Source organism: Adiantum capillus-veneris, chromosome 7 (genome assembly GCF_014529385.1).
Source record: "Adiantum capillus-veneris isolate H3 chromosome 7, ASM1452938v2, whole genome shotgun sequence".
In the NCBI taxonomy this organism is placed as follows: Eukaryota; Viridiplantae; Streptophyta; class Polypodiopsida; order Polypodiales; family Pteridaceae; genus Adiantum; species Adiantum capillus-veneris.
This window is the reverse complement of record NC_140937.1, coordinates 71776560-71790931: the sequence shown is the minus strand read 5'-3', so window position 1 is coordinate 71790931 and position 14372 is coordinate 71776560. Positions and strand designations below refer to the sequence as shown.

Below are 14372 nucleotides of genomic sequence, written 5' to 3'. Positions count from 1 at the left end.
GGCTACTCCACTGGAGGAAGGGGCGGCGGTGGTAGGAGTAGGGGCAACACATGGTGGTAGTAAGCTAACACCACTAACCACCAATGGCAAGCTAGGATGGTGATGGTGATGGGTGCTAAGGGGCGGCAATGGGAGGTAGTGGTGGTGGGATGGAAAAAAAAAAGTTCGCTCCATAATCGTCCCCTTTTGATGTGTATAGAAATGGATATAGTGCATTTGCCAGTGAACATTGGAGATGTGGAAATGGATTACAATTCGGCCTTATCTCAACCCCAAGTCCCTCAATTTTTGGCTAGTCATCCATGCCACTATCATCGGTTTGCGGCTAGTCATTTGATGATTCCCCTTCTATTGTTGTCTCACAATTGAAATACACAACATTGATGGGAGACAGCTGTAGATACACACATTATCTCACTACCTCTGTCTCAACCACTCTTTCACACACACTCTCTCTCTCTCTCTCTCTCTCTCACACACACACACACACACACACACACACACACACACACACACACACACGTTACTTGGTTCAAATCCATGCCAACTTTTCATGACTTCACCAGATTCTCTCCCTCCTTCTACCCTTTGACTACCTAATTCAAATCCATGGCCGCCTTGAGAGCCCTTCCCGACCCCAGCAGGTTCCCTCCCTCATTCCGCTCTCTAGCTTTGCATGCATGCACGTTGGCCCTCCAAAATTCAAAGTGGCCTGCCTGCCTTGCCTCATCACCCCACCATGTAAGCTTTTTCTTGCCAGCGTGGCCACCCATCAGCTCCATGTCCACATTTACTTTCTATGTCCATGTTTCCTTTTTTTGCTTGCGTGGATGGTCGAGATAGCCCTGAAATCAGCGCCCGACTTCCCATCCATTGATCCCATGATCGGGGCTTCATTGAAGACCCCTTGCCCTTTAGTGCTTTTTTTTTGGGAGGGGGGGGGGGCTCGTTACTAATAAGTGACACCTCCTTTTGGGTGGTGGGATCAATGGCTCACGATCACCAATTGATTGTGGCCGTTGGATTACCTAGGGAATGCAAAAGATTCCCACTTTTTCGGATCCAAGGCTTGAACCCGCTTCCTTCTCCCCCACGGAATTGACTCTAACCACTAGGCTATCGTGCATTCATAGAAAGGTGTGTGTCCAAGTTTACACCTAGCTCACATTGAGTTCACACCAAATTTGGTGTGGTGTACAGACCCTCCCCAGTTCACACCAAGCTCACACTTTGTTCACACCGAGTTCGCACCAAATTCGGTGTGGTGCACATATCTCCCGAGTTCACTCTTAGTTCACACCTAGTTCAAACGGCAATCGGACGGCCTGGATTGCAAGGCCATTTATCCCACCTCCCTAGGGATGTGTCAATTAGTGACCGCGGGGGGGGGGGGGGGGGGGGGGGGGGGCACGTGACCAAAGAACACGGGGTAAGACCCCGTCATGGGATCGACGGTGGTTGTGGCACGTGCGAATCTTGAGGGAGATGAATGTCCAACAAAAAACGCAAGTCAATGCCCTCCCAGCGGTTCGAACCCACCACCTTGGCCACGACAACATGGTGAGCTAACCACACATGCGCGTGCATTTCGATATCAACAAGGGAAGAAATAAACTATATAACCTAAACTTCTACAGGAAAAAGTATACTAAAATAGAAAAAGTAAACTCGAACACTTCCATTTGAACTCGGACGACTGAGCCTACCTCGTGTTTTGAGCGCGCAGCTGCTAGCTGGGGATCCCATTGACGGGGTGTTACTTAGTGGGGCTGAATAGCTGCGACAATGAAAATGGTTTTTTTCGAAGTCATAGGCTAGCACTAGCCGGAAAGAGACCAACGCGTCATGTCCATACGCCACGTGCCGGTAGCTTAAAAGTGAACTGCTGTTTGCTGCAGGGAATGTCTCATTCTTACTTGTACTACCTAGCACTACTCAGCCCGCAGCCCGCTCCTTCTCGACACGAGACCCGGAGAGGGAGAGAGAGAGAGAGAGAGAGAGAGAGAGAGAGGGAGGGGGGGAGGAGTTAGGGAGAAGCAACTTCTGCCAGTTCTGCGACTGCCGTCTCCACAGAGTGAGAGAGAGTTTTGCGAGAGTGAGAGAGAGGAGACCAACTTGCTTGTGCCTGTGTCTTTGTATGTGTTGTGTGTGTGAGAGAGAGAAGACGTCTTCCTCTGCAACTACGTCTGGCAGCTGGAAGTTCAAATTTTGGTGCGTCTTCAACTCCTGCCTTTTCTTTTCTCGCAAAATTTTGGTGGAGAGAGAGAGAGAGAGAGAGAGAGAAGAGAGATGTAACTAATTACGCGTGAAGCAATTTTTTTTTTTTTCCAACACACCAGAGGGCCAGGTGCTTATCCCTTCCAAATATTAGCCATGTTACATGGTCGGGCAAGGGCCGCGTACCATCGGGCAAGAGCTACGCGTAGGCATCACCATGGCCACCTAATTGATTCACCACATGCTGGGAACGACGGAGAGAACTCCTAGCAACCAGCTAGGAACCTCCTCCTCGGGTGACCCACCCCAAGAGGAGGATGCACTCGAGTGTCCAAGGGCAAGAGCCCTAGCAACGTGAACACCAGGTGAGCACAAGGTGTCCCTCTAGAGTGTGACCCAACATGGGATTTGAACCCACAATTCGTAGGTTGAGAGGCCAAAGCCTTACCGTTAGACCAACTCTTTGGGGACCGCGTGAAGCAATTTGACAGAAGCATTTTATAATGTGCAGCACATACTCCCGGAACACTATAAACGCTTGTCAACTTTTTGAGGATAACTGTAGTACACATCCCTCCTTGGATACCGGCACCACCACTCCACCAATTTAAACATGATCAGCACCTTTACATGTTTAGACATAATGTCCATGTGATTATTGGCTTATGGGTCCTTCGATGCAAGTTGTCAGGCAAATTGCATCTTTACCTGGCTGTGGTGTATCTTGAACTGCGCTCAATGCCATGGGTGTTTTTTCTTGTTTACGAGGGTCCATGGACTTTAGTATGTATTTATCCATGGGGGGAGAGAGTCTAAGCCAGTGTTTTGATGATAGGTAAGATTATCTACGTCATGCCCACTATTCTGCTGTTGGGCAACATGTAAAGAAACCAAAGTTGAGCAACATGTAAAGAAACCAAATTTAAATTTCATTCAGTATCTACTAGTTGCAGCTTGTTCATGTGTCTAGATATCTGCATCATCTTTGATCTTGGCCAGAAAGAAACTTTCAAAGTCGACCAAATCGGAAATTGCTCCTGTTTTCTCTTAAATAGGAATAATCTCTTTCAAAAATGGCGACCTTGAAGTTCATGTTAAGATCAATCAAAAGAAGCTACCTTCCATAAGGAGCATACAAAACGTTGTCACCTTTTATGTGCGTGTACAAAATGTTGTGCACTACTTGACTAGCTACAAAATACAAAAGTTTTTAGTTTTGACGGAGCAATGAATTCCCAAATGATAGCTTCTCCTACTTATATTAAACGTTGTCACCTTTAATTTTTTGTACACAATGTTGTGTACTACTTGACAAGCCACAAAATACAATTTTGTAAATTCCCATATGATAGCTTCTCCTACTGAGCATAGGATGTCTGACCTCTGTCTGTGTGTGTGTGTGTGTGGCCCGTGCACTCACATGGTTGGGCGTATAGATGTTTAAGAAGCCCACAAGGCTACCTTAAGCTTGTTTAGTGACCCATTGGGCCCTACCTGGCACAATGATGCCTCTCTCCACAATGGCCTTCTGCCCGAGTCTGCAATAGTCATACATACACCTCCCTGAATGTCTCCAAGCCCAAAAGTAGATGACCGAAACGTCTCATAGCGGCCTAAGATTTTTCCACAACGCCGAATGCGCTCTTAAAAAGGTGATGCTCTTTTAGCATAAGAATAACTATCACGCCACCCACAAGGCATCTTCGTAGCTCCGATCTCAATCGACCCCTCTGGCGTAGAAATCGGGGTCCACCAGGCCCGTGCACATTCCATGAAACAATCCTCATGGGGTTAGTGAGAGAAAATCGCCCACAGCAGCCAACCTTGCAATCTTCGAGGCCAGTTTGGATGGGAAGTAATTTGCATCTAAACGACCTCAAAAAAGACGCGTCTGAAGTAACTGTCCCATCCATGCCCAAGATGATCGTGGCGTAGGGCTCTATCTTGTGTACATGTATCCTCATGTACATATACATAGCAAGGTGCAAGGTGCACTCTGGGTGTCGGCAAAGAAGTACACCACAATGTGCCTACAACCAGCAGTATCAGGCAGTGCCACAAAGAACTTGGCCAGAGGCCAAAGGGTCTGTAGCAACTCTGTCACCCCCAAGCCTCCCGTGTGGTGAGAGAACTCAAGAGTCTCGACATGGAGCAAGTCTAGCATTGTGTGCATAGTCCACTTTGTGTGATCCCTGCCACACAACAGAAAAGAGAAACCAATTGTTGTGTCTAAGGCCTTTGCACCCCTGGCTGCCAGAAAAAGAACATGTACTCTGAAACAAGCTGCCTTGAGGTTAGGAGATTGATCGCTAAGAAACTGAGTGAAGTTATAGTCGGCTGCGAGGCTGAGGTGGAAGGAGGCTTCTCGGGCGTATCGTGCTTTAGGGGGTCAAACCGGTTCCCCGTAGGAACCCAATGCTACTGGCTTGTTCGTAGGTCGGCCACCAAGGAGGACCTGTATGGCGAACCTGTCAAACCTGTCCCTGATGGTGACGACTGTGTGCCTGCTGCCAGCCATTGGCTGACTGGTCACTCATCACCAAAGAAGTGTCAGCTTGTGTGCCTTGGGACTTTGTCTGCTGTATCAGACCACAGCCTTGGGAAGTCGAGTCTAGTTAGGAGGAGACATAGATGGAGGCTCAAGCTCCGCCACAGAGGGACTCTGATGAAGTTCCCTCATCCGACCCCGCTGAGCCCACCTTTCGACTTGCTCTCTCACTGACAGAGCAAGCAAGCTTAGGTGTAGAGGTGGAATGCCTTCAGGCGACTTCCGTCATCTGCAAGATTCTCGACACCAGACCTAGCAGAGGAGAGTTGCGTGATCTTCTCCAGGCCCGCCTTTTCGTAGAGGTGGGCAAGATCTTGGATGTTCAGTTCTTCGGACGCGGCTACTATCAGATAGAGTTCGAGACTTCCGAGATGACATCCAAGGTTATCGCAATGAGCCCGTTGGCCATCCGAGTAGTTCGAGCCCACTTTCGACAATGGAGGCATGGTTTTGACCAAGCTACAAATGTTGCTACAAATGTTCTTACAAATGTTCTGGTAGAGGAGGCAGACCTCCCCATCTCCGTTTGCTTTCCTGGTTTCAAGAGGAACTACCTATCACTTTTGTCCAGGATAGGCTCAGAGATTAGGACTGTCCTGGAGACACCTCGCACGGCAGCCTCGGTAGCTGCCAAGGCGGCCGGCATCCCCTCAGTACGTGTTCTGGTTAGGGACACCCACACTCTCCCAAAGGTCATCCTACTTCCTCGGGTGAGTGGGGGTTGGTTCCGACAGAGAATAAAGTCTTTGGGTCTCCCAAATCAGTGTTTCAACTGTCGACACATGGGCCATCTTGCGAAGGCCTGTCCACGGAGGAGACCCCGACCTACACCATAGGCCCAACCCCAGCCCTCAAGGGCTGGCCAACAACAGTAGTCAGAGTCATAGAGTACGCAGACAGAGCCACCCTCCGAGCCTGGGGATCAAGAGGAGGGCTGGTAGCAGGTTCATGGTCGACGTCGGCAGGGGCCACCGCGCCAGCCTGGCACATAGAGTGGTCCCGAGGCTCCTGCCCAGCAGCAGTGGTGTTAGGTGCAGCGGAATGAATGTTTGCGCTTTGCTCAAGATGAGTGCTCCGAATTGTGCTCAAGGTTCCTTTTGTTCTTATGGAAGGGAGAACCTTCCGTTCTTAATGAGAGAATGCTATGATCACAAACAAAGTGAATGGACACTATGCGTGCAAGTGTATGAGACTGAGAGATAGAGAGAGAAGAGAGATACGACACCAGAGACGTAAAACCCTCCTCCGAAGGCCCCACTCTCGTCGGCGAGAGTGGTCTACTCATGATTGCACAATCCGGTACAAATGGTATGCATGAGACTGATGCAAGTCTAGGCTATGTCGACGATGACGACGGTGATGACGAAGTCGACCTAAGGGCTTAAATCTGCAATCTTTCTACTGCTGTCCAAAAACGCTCTGGGCTGAAATCTGCAAATCTTCTATCTGCTGAATTTTGACTCTATGTCGGTGACGACGATGCGACGACGACGTGCTGAAAACGCAGATGCTGAAATCTGCGTTTTCCGGGCTGAAACTGTAAACCTGGCGGAAACTGACCGTGCGGCGAGGAACTGCTGCGGGAAGGTGAGATCTGCGAGGTTTGGGACCTGATCTGCGATGTCTAACTGCTGAAAACTGAAAACGCTAAGGGTACTTGACTTTCCGTCGCGATGAATTTGCAAAACGCGAGGGTGTGTAGCAGATGCAAAAACGCTAGGGCTGAAAATCTGTGTTTCTGTCGCCGTGGCTCTGCAAATGCAAAACGCTAGGGCTGATCTGAGGTGCTGCTGTTGCCGGGATTTGCAAAGGCAAAACGTTGGTTGATCTTGTGAGGAAAACGCTAGGTGATGCTGGTTCTGCAAAACGCTAGGTCTCTTGGGGCGGGGGTGTATGTTGAGAAGTTGCCCGTTGAGCGTGGAGCTCATGCTGCCTCTTCTGCCATTTAGTGCTAACTTTGGTTTGCTTATATGTTTTCTTAGCAAAATTGCCCTACCTACTTTTGTTGGAAAGTCACTTAAAAATAATAAGTGAAAAATACCAAAAATAGGGAAAATAGGCTAAATGCACTGGAAAATTCCCTTGACTGAATCTGATGGACTCTGAAGGGAATACTGATGATTATGCTGTGTGCAACCAGAGGATATGCATCTATGCTAAGTGACTGGTCATGCACAGTCTACGAATAGACTCACAAAAGTGCCAGATCACTTCTAATCTAGACTTCACTGGATTGACTGAACCTTGATGATGCTGTAGCTTGTCCACGGACACATAGGGCTGGATGTGTCACGTGACAAGTGGGTTCCCACGGGGAACCGATTCAACCCTCTTCAGCAAGACGAGGCCCCTGCTCCACTCTCCACCTAAGCCTCAGCCTTAAGAGGTCCTTCTCCCCCCAAGTTCCGCCCCTCTTCCCCCCCCCCCCCCCCCCCCCCCCCCCCCCCCCCCCCCCCCCCCCCCCCCTCCTCCCTTTGCCTCTCCATCTCGGCCTCCTGCCTTTGCCGATCCCCCTCGCCCCCCCTCTCCACCTTCTCCCTTTGCTCCCTCATCTCCTCCCGCTCCAGTCCCATAGCCGTCCCAGGGGGCAAGGCCTTCCTCGGCTGCTAGAAGATCTCTTGGCAATGCCTTTGCCACGAGTCGCTTGGCGAGAGAGGGACAGCCTTTCTTGCGACCCCCTCTTTTGGTGCAGACGTCTCTCTTTGCAGCAATTTCTCGTGGTCTTACGAGCTTCGACAATCGTCGCCGTTGGGATTTCTTTGCCTACGACTTTACACGGTTTCTCGGCGACCACTCACCAGACCTTGAGGCAGCGTGCTTCAGGGTTCATGTACTGTTCCTTGCAGCTAGGGGAATAGAGGCCTTGGACTCTGCCGTTGGCTTCTCTTTTCCCCTATGCGGCAGGGACCAGTTTGAGTGGACTATAGACTCAGTGTTGAGTGGTGGTAGACACAGGCCCTAGAGTTCTCTTATCACATGGGAGACCTAGGGGTTACAGATTTGCTTCAGACTTTATGGCCCTTGGCCAAGTTTTTTGTGACACCTCCAGACATAGCAGGATGTAGACACATTGTGGTTCACTTCTTTGCTGATACGCAGTGCCCGCCATGTTATGTACACATACATGAGGAATTGTGGACAGAGGAGGTTGCTTTGCGCATGGCTCGTTCTACTTGGGCTTAGGCTACACACTCTTTACAGTCACGCCTATCTCGAGGACGCTCGCATGCGGATTACTCCCCATCCAAGCCTGCCTCGAAGATAGCACGATTAGCTGCTGCTGCAGCATCAGTTCTCTCTTGCTCCCCATGAGGATCGTCTCACGGAACGTACAGGGATTAGGTGGGCCCCAATTTCAGCGTCAGGGGGGCCGACTGCGTCAGGAGCTTTAGCGATGCCTTGTGGGAGGAAAGATTGACCTTCTTATGCTACATGAGCATCATCTGTGTGAGAGCCGCATTAGACGTTGTGGTCAGCTTTTGCGTGGACGATATGAGGCTTTTTGGTCAGTTGCATTTGGACCTGGAGGCATCCAAGCGGGATATGTATGACTATTGCGGATTCTTTGTAGCAGGCCATTGTGGGCAGAGGGATTATTGTGCCAGGCAGGGCTCAGTGGATTACTACGTAGGTTCAGGGTTGCCTCGTGGGCTTCCTGGACATCTATGCGCCCAATGTGGCGAGTGCATGTGCAACGTTTTGGTCTCAAATTGTTCAGCCTCTGCCGCAGGCAGAGCAATGGTGCATTGGGGGTGACTTCAACATGTTGGAGGACTCCTCTGACAGGATTGGTGGTAGCCATACTACTGTGCATGGAGTTGAGTTGGCAGCTTGGGAGAGGTTTTGTATGACTACGGGTTTCAGATGTGTGGCAGAATTCTAGCTTTGTGAGGCCCCCAGATAGCCTGGCCTTCTCTCGTTCGGATTGCAGAGTGGGAGGAGTGAATCTATCTCGGATAGATCGCTTCTACCCTAGTGACCACTTCTGTGACTTGGGTGGGACAGTTGGCATTCTGACTAGGACTTTCTTTTCGGACCATGCACCAGTGATCCTCACAGTGACTGATAGGCAGAGGAGGGGGAGCACAATGCTTCGCATCCCTGAGAGGGTCTTGCTAGACTCTTTGCTCAGAGAGCGAGTGGTGGCTCTTTGGACAAAGAGCTTAGACATGCAGGATTCTCCTGCTGAGACAGAGTGGCCTCAGGACTTGCTCAGCTCAGTCGTCTCTTTCTTTAGGAGTCTTCGGTTCGCCTGGCCGCAACGAGAGAGGAGCAGCAACGTCTCCGACGGGGCGTTTCTTCCTTGCAGAGGATGCAGGAGAAGCATCCAGACAGTCCTTGGTTGGAGGAGCAGTTGCAGCAGGCTTGTCAAGAGCTCGTCAGCACAGAGGAGAGGCGCCATGAGTTTGCTTTCCATCGACAGGCATCTTAGTGGACCCAGGTGGGTGGCAAAGTGAAAGGCACTTTCTTTGAGGCAGTGGGACCCCGACATATGCATGCCAAGGTAAGTCAGTTAAGGAGACCCGACGGGTTAGTTGGTTTAGAGCCAAAGGACATGCGTGCAGTTGCTATTGACTTCTACCGTGATTTACTGTTTGCAGAGCCTGAGTTAGAGCGTCAGGATGCATGCAAAGAGCAGGTGTGGGCACAGATACCTTGTGTTGTGACTGAGGAGATGCGCCAGAGGCTTGAGCTACCTCTTCAGCTAGAGGAGCTACACGCGGCTCTTAGAGCACTCTCCCGTGGTAGCTGTCCAGGTGAGGATGGTTTGACTCCCAGCTTTTTCTTGGAGTACTGGGATTTGCTTGCCTCAGATCTCTGTAGGGCTTTTCAGTACATCCTGCACACAGGAGAGATGCCTGACAGCATGAGTGATGGGCCTGATTTACCTCATTCCCAAGGAGGGTGGCTTCTTGGATGAGATTCGACAGTGGCGACCTATCACCATCCTCAACTCATCCTACAAAATTCTTGCCAAGGCTCTGAGTTTGAGGATTCAGCTACTTCTAGAGTGCATTATACATGGGACACGGACAGGTTTTGTCAAGGAGCGTAGTATCCTTGACAACATCTTTACTTTTTGGGAGGCTTCTGCCCTCGCTCGGCTCCGTGGTGAGGATCTGGTGATTCTTCTTCTTGATTTTGAGAAGGCCTACGATAGAGTTGATTGGGACTTCTTGGAGGGCACTCTACGTAGGATGGGCTTCTCAGATGCTTGGATCAGAGGTGTGTCAGCTTTGTACAAACGGACACACTGTCAGGTACTTTTGTCAGGAGGTAGAGGTGTTCGTTTCATGCTCACACGTTCGGTCAGACAGGGCTGCCCTCTTGCCCCCTTCCTCTTTTGGTTCAATGCCGAGGCGATGAGCAGGTTTTTGGTTTCACAGCAGGTTGGTTTACGTGGCTTAGCCCTCCCTATTCGGGGAGATGAGCTACTGGATGCTGAGTTTGCAGATGACCTAGCCTTGTACTTGGATGGTCAGGAGGCCAACCTTCACAGGTGTGAGCAGGCACTGATCAATTGGAGAAAGACAGTGGCTTTCTTGGTTGGTAGTGCTCCTACGTCTGATTGGATGCCATGTGAGGGTTTCAGGTGGATTTCCCCAAGGACTGCAATTCGATACTTGGGCTGTCAGGTTGGCTTGGACTTGTCTCCCGAGTAGCAGACGTTTCCCTCCTGTCCATCAGGAGGAAGTTGTTACATTGAAGCTCCGCACAACTTCCTCTGGCAGGTAGAGCTGTAGTGGCCAACCAGGTGTTGTTGGCTACTATGTGGTACATCACTTCTTGTTGGATCTTTTCGAGTTCTTGCATTAACCAGGTAGAGAGGCTGATTAGGAACTTCCTTTAGTTAGGGCGTGACACTCAGATAGCTCGGGCCAAAGTGGCATGGCAGGTCATCATTCTTCCTTGTTCTCAGGGAGGGTTGGGGATCATACACCCAGCACAACAGAGCAGAGCCCTTCTAGGAAAGTTTATTGTCAGAGGACTTCTTCTAGGAGAAGAGCCTTGGAAAGAGTTCTTGCTTCAACGGCTTAGTGCTAGGGTGCCTCAGGCTGGAGGTCCTTGTCGACCTTTGACCAGATGGATTTCACATAGATGCGCAGAGTTGGCTTGAGCAGGAGACTGGAGGACCGCTTCGTTGTGAGTCTGCTTCGATCCTGGGAGCAACTACGGTAAGGCCTGGAGCAGCGTCAGCCTACTTGCACGGAGGAGATCCTGAGACAGTCCCTTGTTTGGAACCCCATGGTTAGCACTCAGAGAGGCCACTTGGTTGGTAGTCGGCCTCATGTTTCCTCGGGTCCCATGGGAGAGGGTTCAACATGCACTTTAGGTGATTGGCTACAGTTTTCAGGTTTGTCAGAGGAGCTTCAGGGCATCCAGCTACAAGGCATGAGAGGGGTGTAGAGCATGTGTCAGGACATCTCAGAGGCAGTGCCAGCTGAGTGGCTCACACCTCTCGAGTCAGCAGCGCCCAGATGGATGGGGGCCTTAACGCGACTTGAGGTTCTCATCTCAATTCGGCTTGCTCAAAGACTGTACCCTCCCTGTTTTTCGAGCTACAGGGTGGGACGCTTATTACTGTCACGTGCACATATAACCCTATGTGTACGTGGACAAGCTACTTCATGACAAGGGTTCAATTCAGTTAGCCTAGCTTAGGAAGTGTTCTGGCACTTTTGTGAGTCCGTTCGCAGGCCGTGCATGTCCAGGCACTTAGAGTAGATGCATATCCTCTGGTTGCACACAACATGATCATCAGAACCCATCATGAGCATTTTTACAGTGCACAGACCTATTTTCCCTATTTTAGCCATTTTTCACTTATTATTAATAAGCGACTTTGTTGGGAAATTGGGTAGGGCAATTTTGACAAGCATTTATGTAAGAAAACCTAGCGCTAGCACTTTTTGGAAGAAGAGGCAGCAGGAACCAAGTGTTCAACAAGCACCTTCTTAGCAAGACCTCCCCGGCAGTCAACCTAGCATTTTCAGCCAATAGACCAAACATCAAGCCTAGTTTATTTCATCAAGGACTGTCTAGCGTTTTTGGATCCTTCTACAAGCACCAACAAGCAACAATATTCAGCCAACGTTTTTGCAGTTGCTGAAATTGCGTTTTTCAGTCTATTGTAATTGCGTTTTTCAAACTGCTGAAATTGCGTTTTTCAGCCTCAGTATAGCAGCGTTTTCAGCCTACTGAAATTGCGTTTTTCAGCCCTGTTGTCCAACGTTTCTAGCAAACAAAACCAGCATTTGTTCAGCAGATGGAACCAGCGTTTTCAGCCATGCACACCAGCGCTTTCAGCCCTTGAAACCAGTGTTTTCAGCCAGCCGTCGTCCTTGTCGTCGCCGTCGTCTCCAACTTAGAACCTCATTGCATCGTAGTGTCAAGAACTTGCATCAGCATCTTGTATCAAATTGTGCAATCAATAGCATAGACTTCTCTCGCCATCGAGAGAGGGGCCTTTGGAGGAGGGTTTGACAACTTTTCTGGTGTCATATTCTTCTCTCTCTATCTCTCAGTCTCAGTACTTTCATGCACAGTGTTTACCCACTTTGTTTGTGATCATTTGCGCTCTCTCACTAAAGGAACGGAAGGCTCTCCCTACCATAAGTAAAAGGAATCCTTGGGTATAGTTCGGAGCACTCATCTTGAGCAAAGGTCAACATTCACATCCGCTGCACCTTACACTTACACTGAGTTGTAGTAGAGGCCCCACAGGTGGCAGAGTGCTGTTTTCAGAGGATCCGAGTGGTGGGCATCTGCGGGAGGACTTGTGTCATAGATCGTGACCCAGCAGCTCTTGAGATTGGCCACTGGAGACTGTGAACTTGGGAGAGCTGTCCATTGGCACGAGTACAGTGGGATCCTGCAGAGTGGCTTTGGAGGGACCCTTTCTTCTCAGTAGATCATCCAGGTGTCCCTTTCTTTCAGTATACTGTTTGACTGGGACGTCACATACTCGCAGCGCAGAGAGGCTCGTCCTGTTGCAGCACCTCACTGGTAGGAGGAGGGTCTGGTGTCCCTTTCTTTCAGTACACTGTTCGATTGGGACGTCACATACTTGCAGCGCAGAGAGAGGCTCGTCTTGCTACAGCACCTCATTGGCAGGAGGAGGGTCTCACAGCCGAGTTCTTAGTAGCTTTTTGGGAGAGGTTGTGGGACTCCAGACAACCAAGGCGAGTCACTTTGCTCCAGCGGCTGGTTGCACACTGAGCTACAGTAGTTGGGAGCTTGTCACAAAGTGATGACGTGTCTGCTTGGGAGTCGAGCTGTTGAAAACCCTAATTTTGCAAACCCTAACCCTAAAACTTGCAAACCCTAAAATCTGCCAAAAACTCTAACCCTAACCCTAACCCTAAAACTTGTCCTAAACCCTAACCCTAACCCTAGCAGTAGGAACAGATTGTCGTGAAATGCGCTGGCATGATGACGTGGCATCGTACAGAATCCTCCGGAAATTGCGGCGCTGATTTTCAACTTTTTGCGACGCAATTTGAGTTGCAGAGAGAGAGAGAAAACTTTTGCTTTATTTTATTAACAGCTCTAGAGAGAGCTTGTGAGAGTAAAAGGAGTTGCTTTTATTTTGAAGCTTTTGGGGCTCTGTTTTTGGCATCCCTTGTAATTTAAAGAAGCGGTGAGGGCTCACACTCTGCAGAGCATCTGGACGCAGAGTCTGAGAGTGAAACCCTAACCGCTCTCTTGTACTTTGAACATTGATTAATACATAAAGAAATACTGAAAGGGGCGCCAGTCTTTGGGCCCAATATCTCTAGGCATGGAACTCCACTGGGCCAGTGCAAATCTATTGTGAACTGTGAAACGTTTTGAAATGGTTATTTGGTGCTCTCGTGATTGATTCTTGACTTGGAGTGTCCAAGTCTGTTACAGTGGTATTAGAGCACGACCGATTTCTCTTCTACGGGAAATCCGATCCCAATTTTTTTTCCGCGGCACCTATGGCTTCACGCAAGCATTAGCCGACTCCCTCTGCATCCAGAGATGCGGGCAGGGATCACAACGAAGATTCCGGTAGAGAGTATGGCCCGCCTCGGCCTACTCAGGCGGAGCAACAAGAGATGAAGCGTCGGTGATGCAACAAAGATCATGCTCACTTTTGCGAAGGACCCGAAATTGGCAAAAATGAGCGAGACTTCTTTTTAGGAAGTGCATGCGCAGTGGCAGAAAACCACAATACCACCCCTGAAACCCGCTCTCAAGAAACCTTCTGATCACAAGCAATATTCAGAGAAGGAATTAGAAGAGGTGGTTGATGCACGGATTGCTCAGCTTTTTGACGCGTAGAAGAAAGCCAAAAAGCATGGCAAAAAGCAGAAGAAAGGCACTGACTTCCTGGGTTATTTGGGTCGTCAGTCGACATTTGACAGAGCAAAGAAACAAAAGAAGTGTGTTCGCTTTGAAGGAGTACCCAGTTCTTCTTCTTCTTTTGACAGTTCTTCTAGCTCTTCAGATTCGAGCGAAGAAGATAGAAAAGGTAAAAAGCGAAGCAAGAAACAACGCTTTGGAAAGGGCAAGAAAAAGGCAAAAAAAGTCTAAATCTTGCCCAGTGAGTGACAGTTCTACAAAGGACTCGTCCACGGAT

General features: G+C 49.6%; 1 protein-coding gene across 2 annotated transcripts in view; it reads left to right on the top strand.

Annotated features, from left to right (window-relative positions):
- Positions 1–1938: 1938 nt before the first annotated feature.
- Positions 1939–14372, top strand: part of LOC147454037 (B3 domain-containing protein Os07g0679700-like) — a 99975-nt gene continuing 87541 nt past the window's right edge. Inside the window, exon 1 of one of the 2 annotated variants that reach the window (XM_086516042.1) lies at positions 1939–2211. The gene's annotated coding sequence lies outside the window, so the exon portion shown is untranslated. The remainder of the gene's footprint in view (positions 2212–14372) is intronic. The other variant, XM_086516041.1, reaches the window with a different exon arrangement.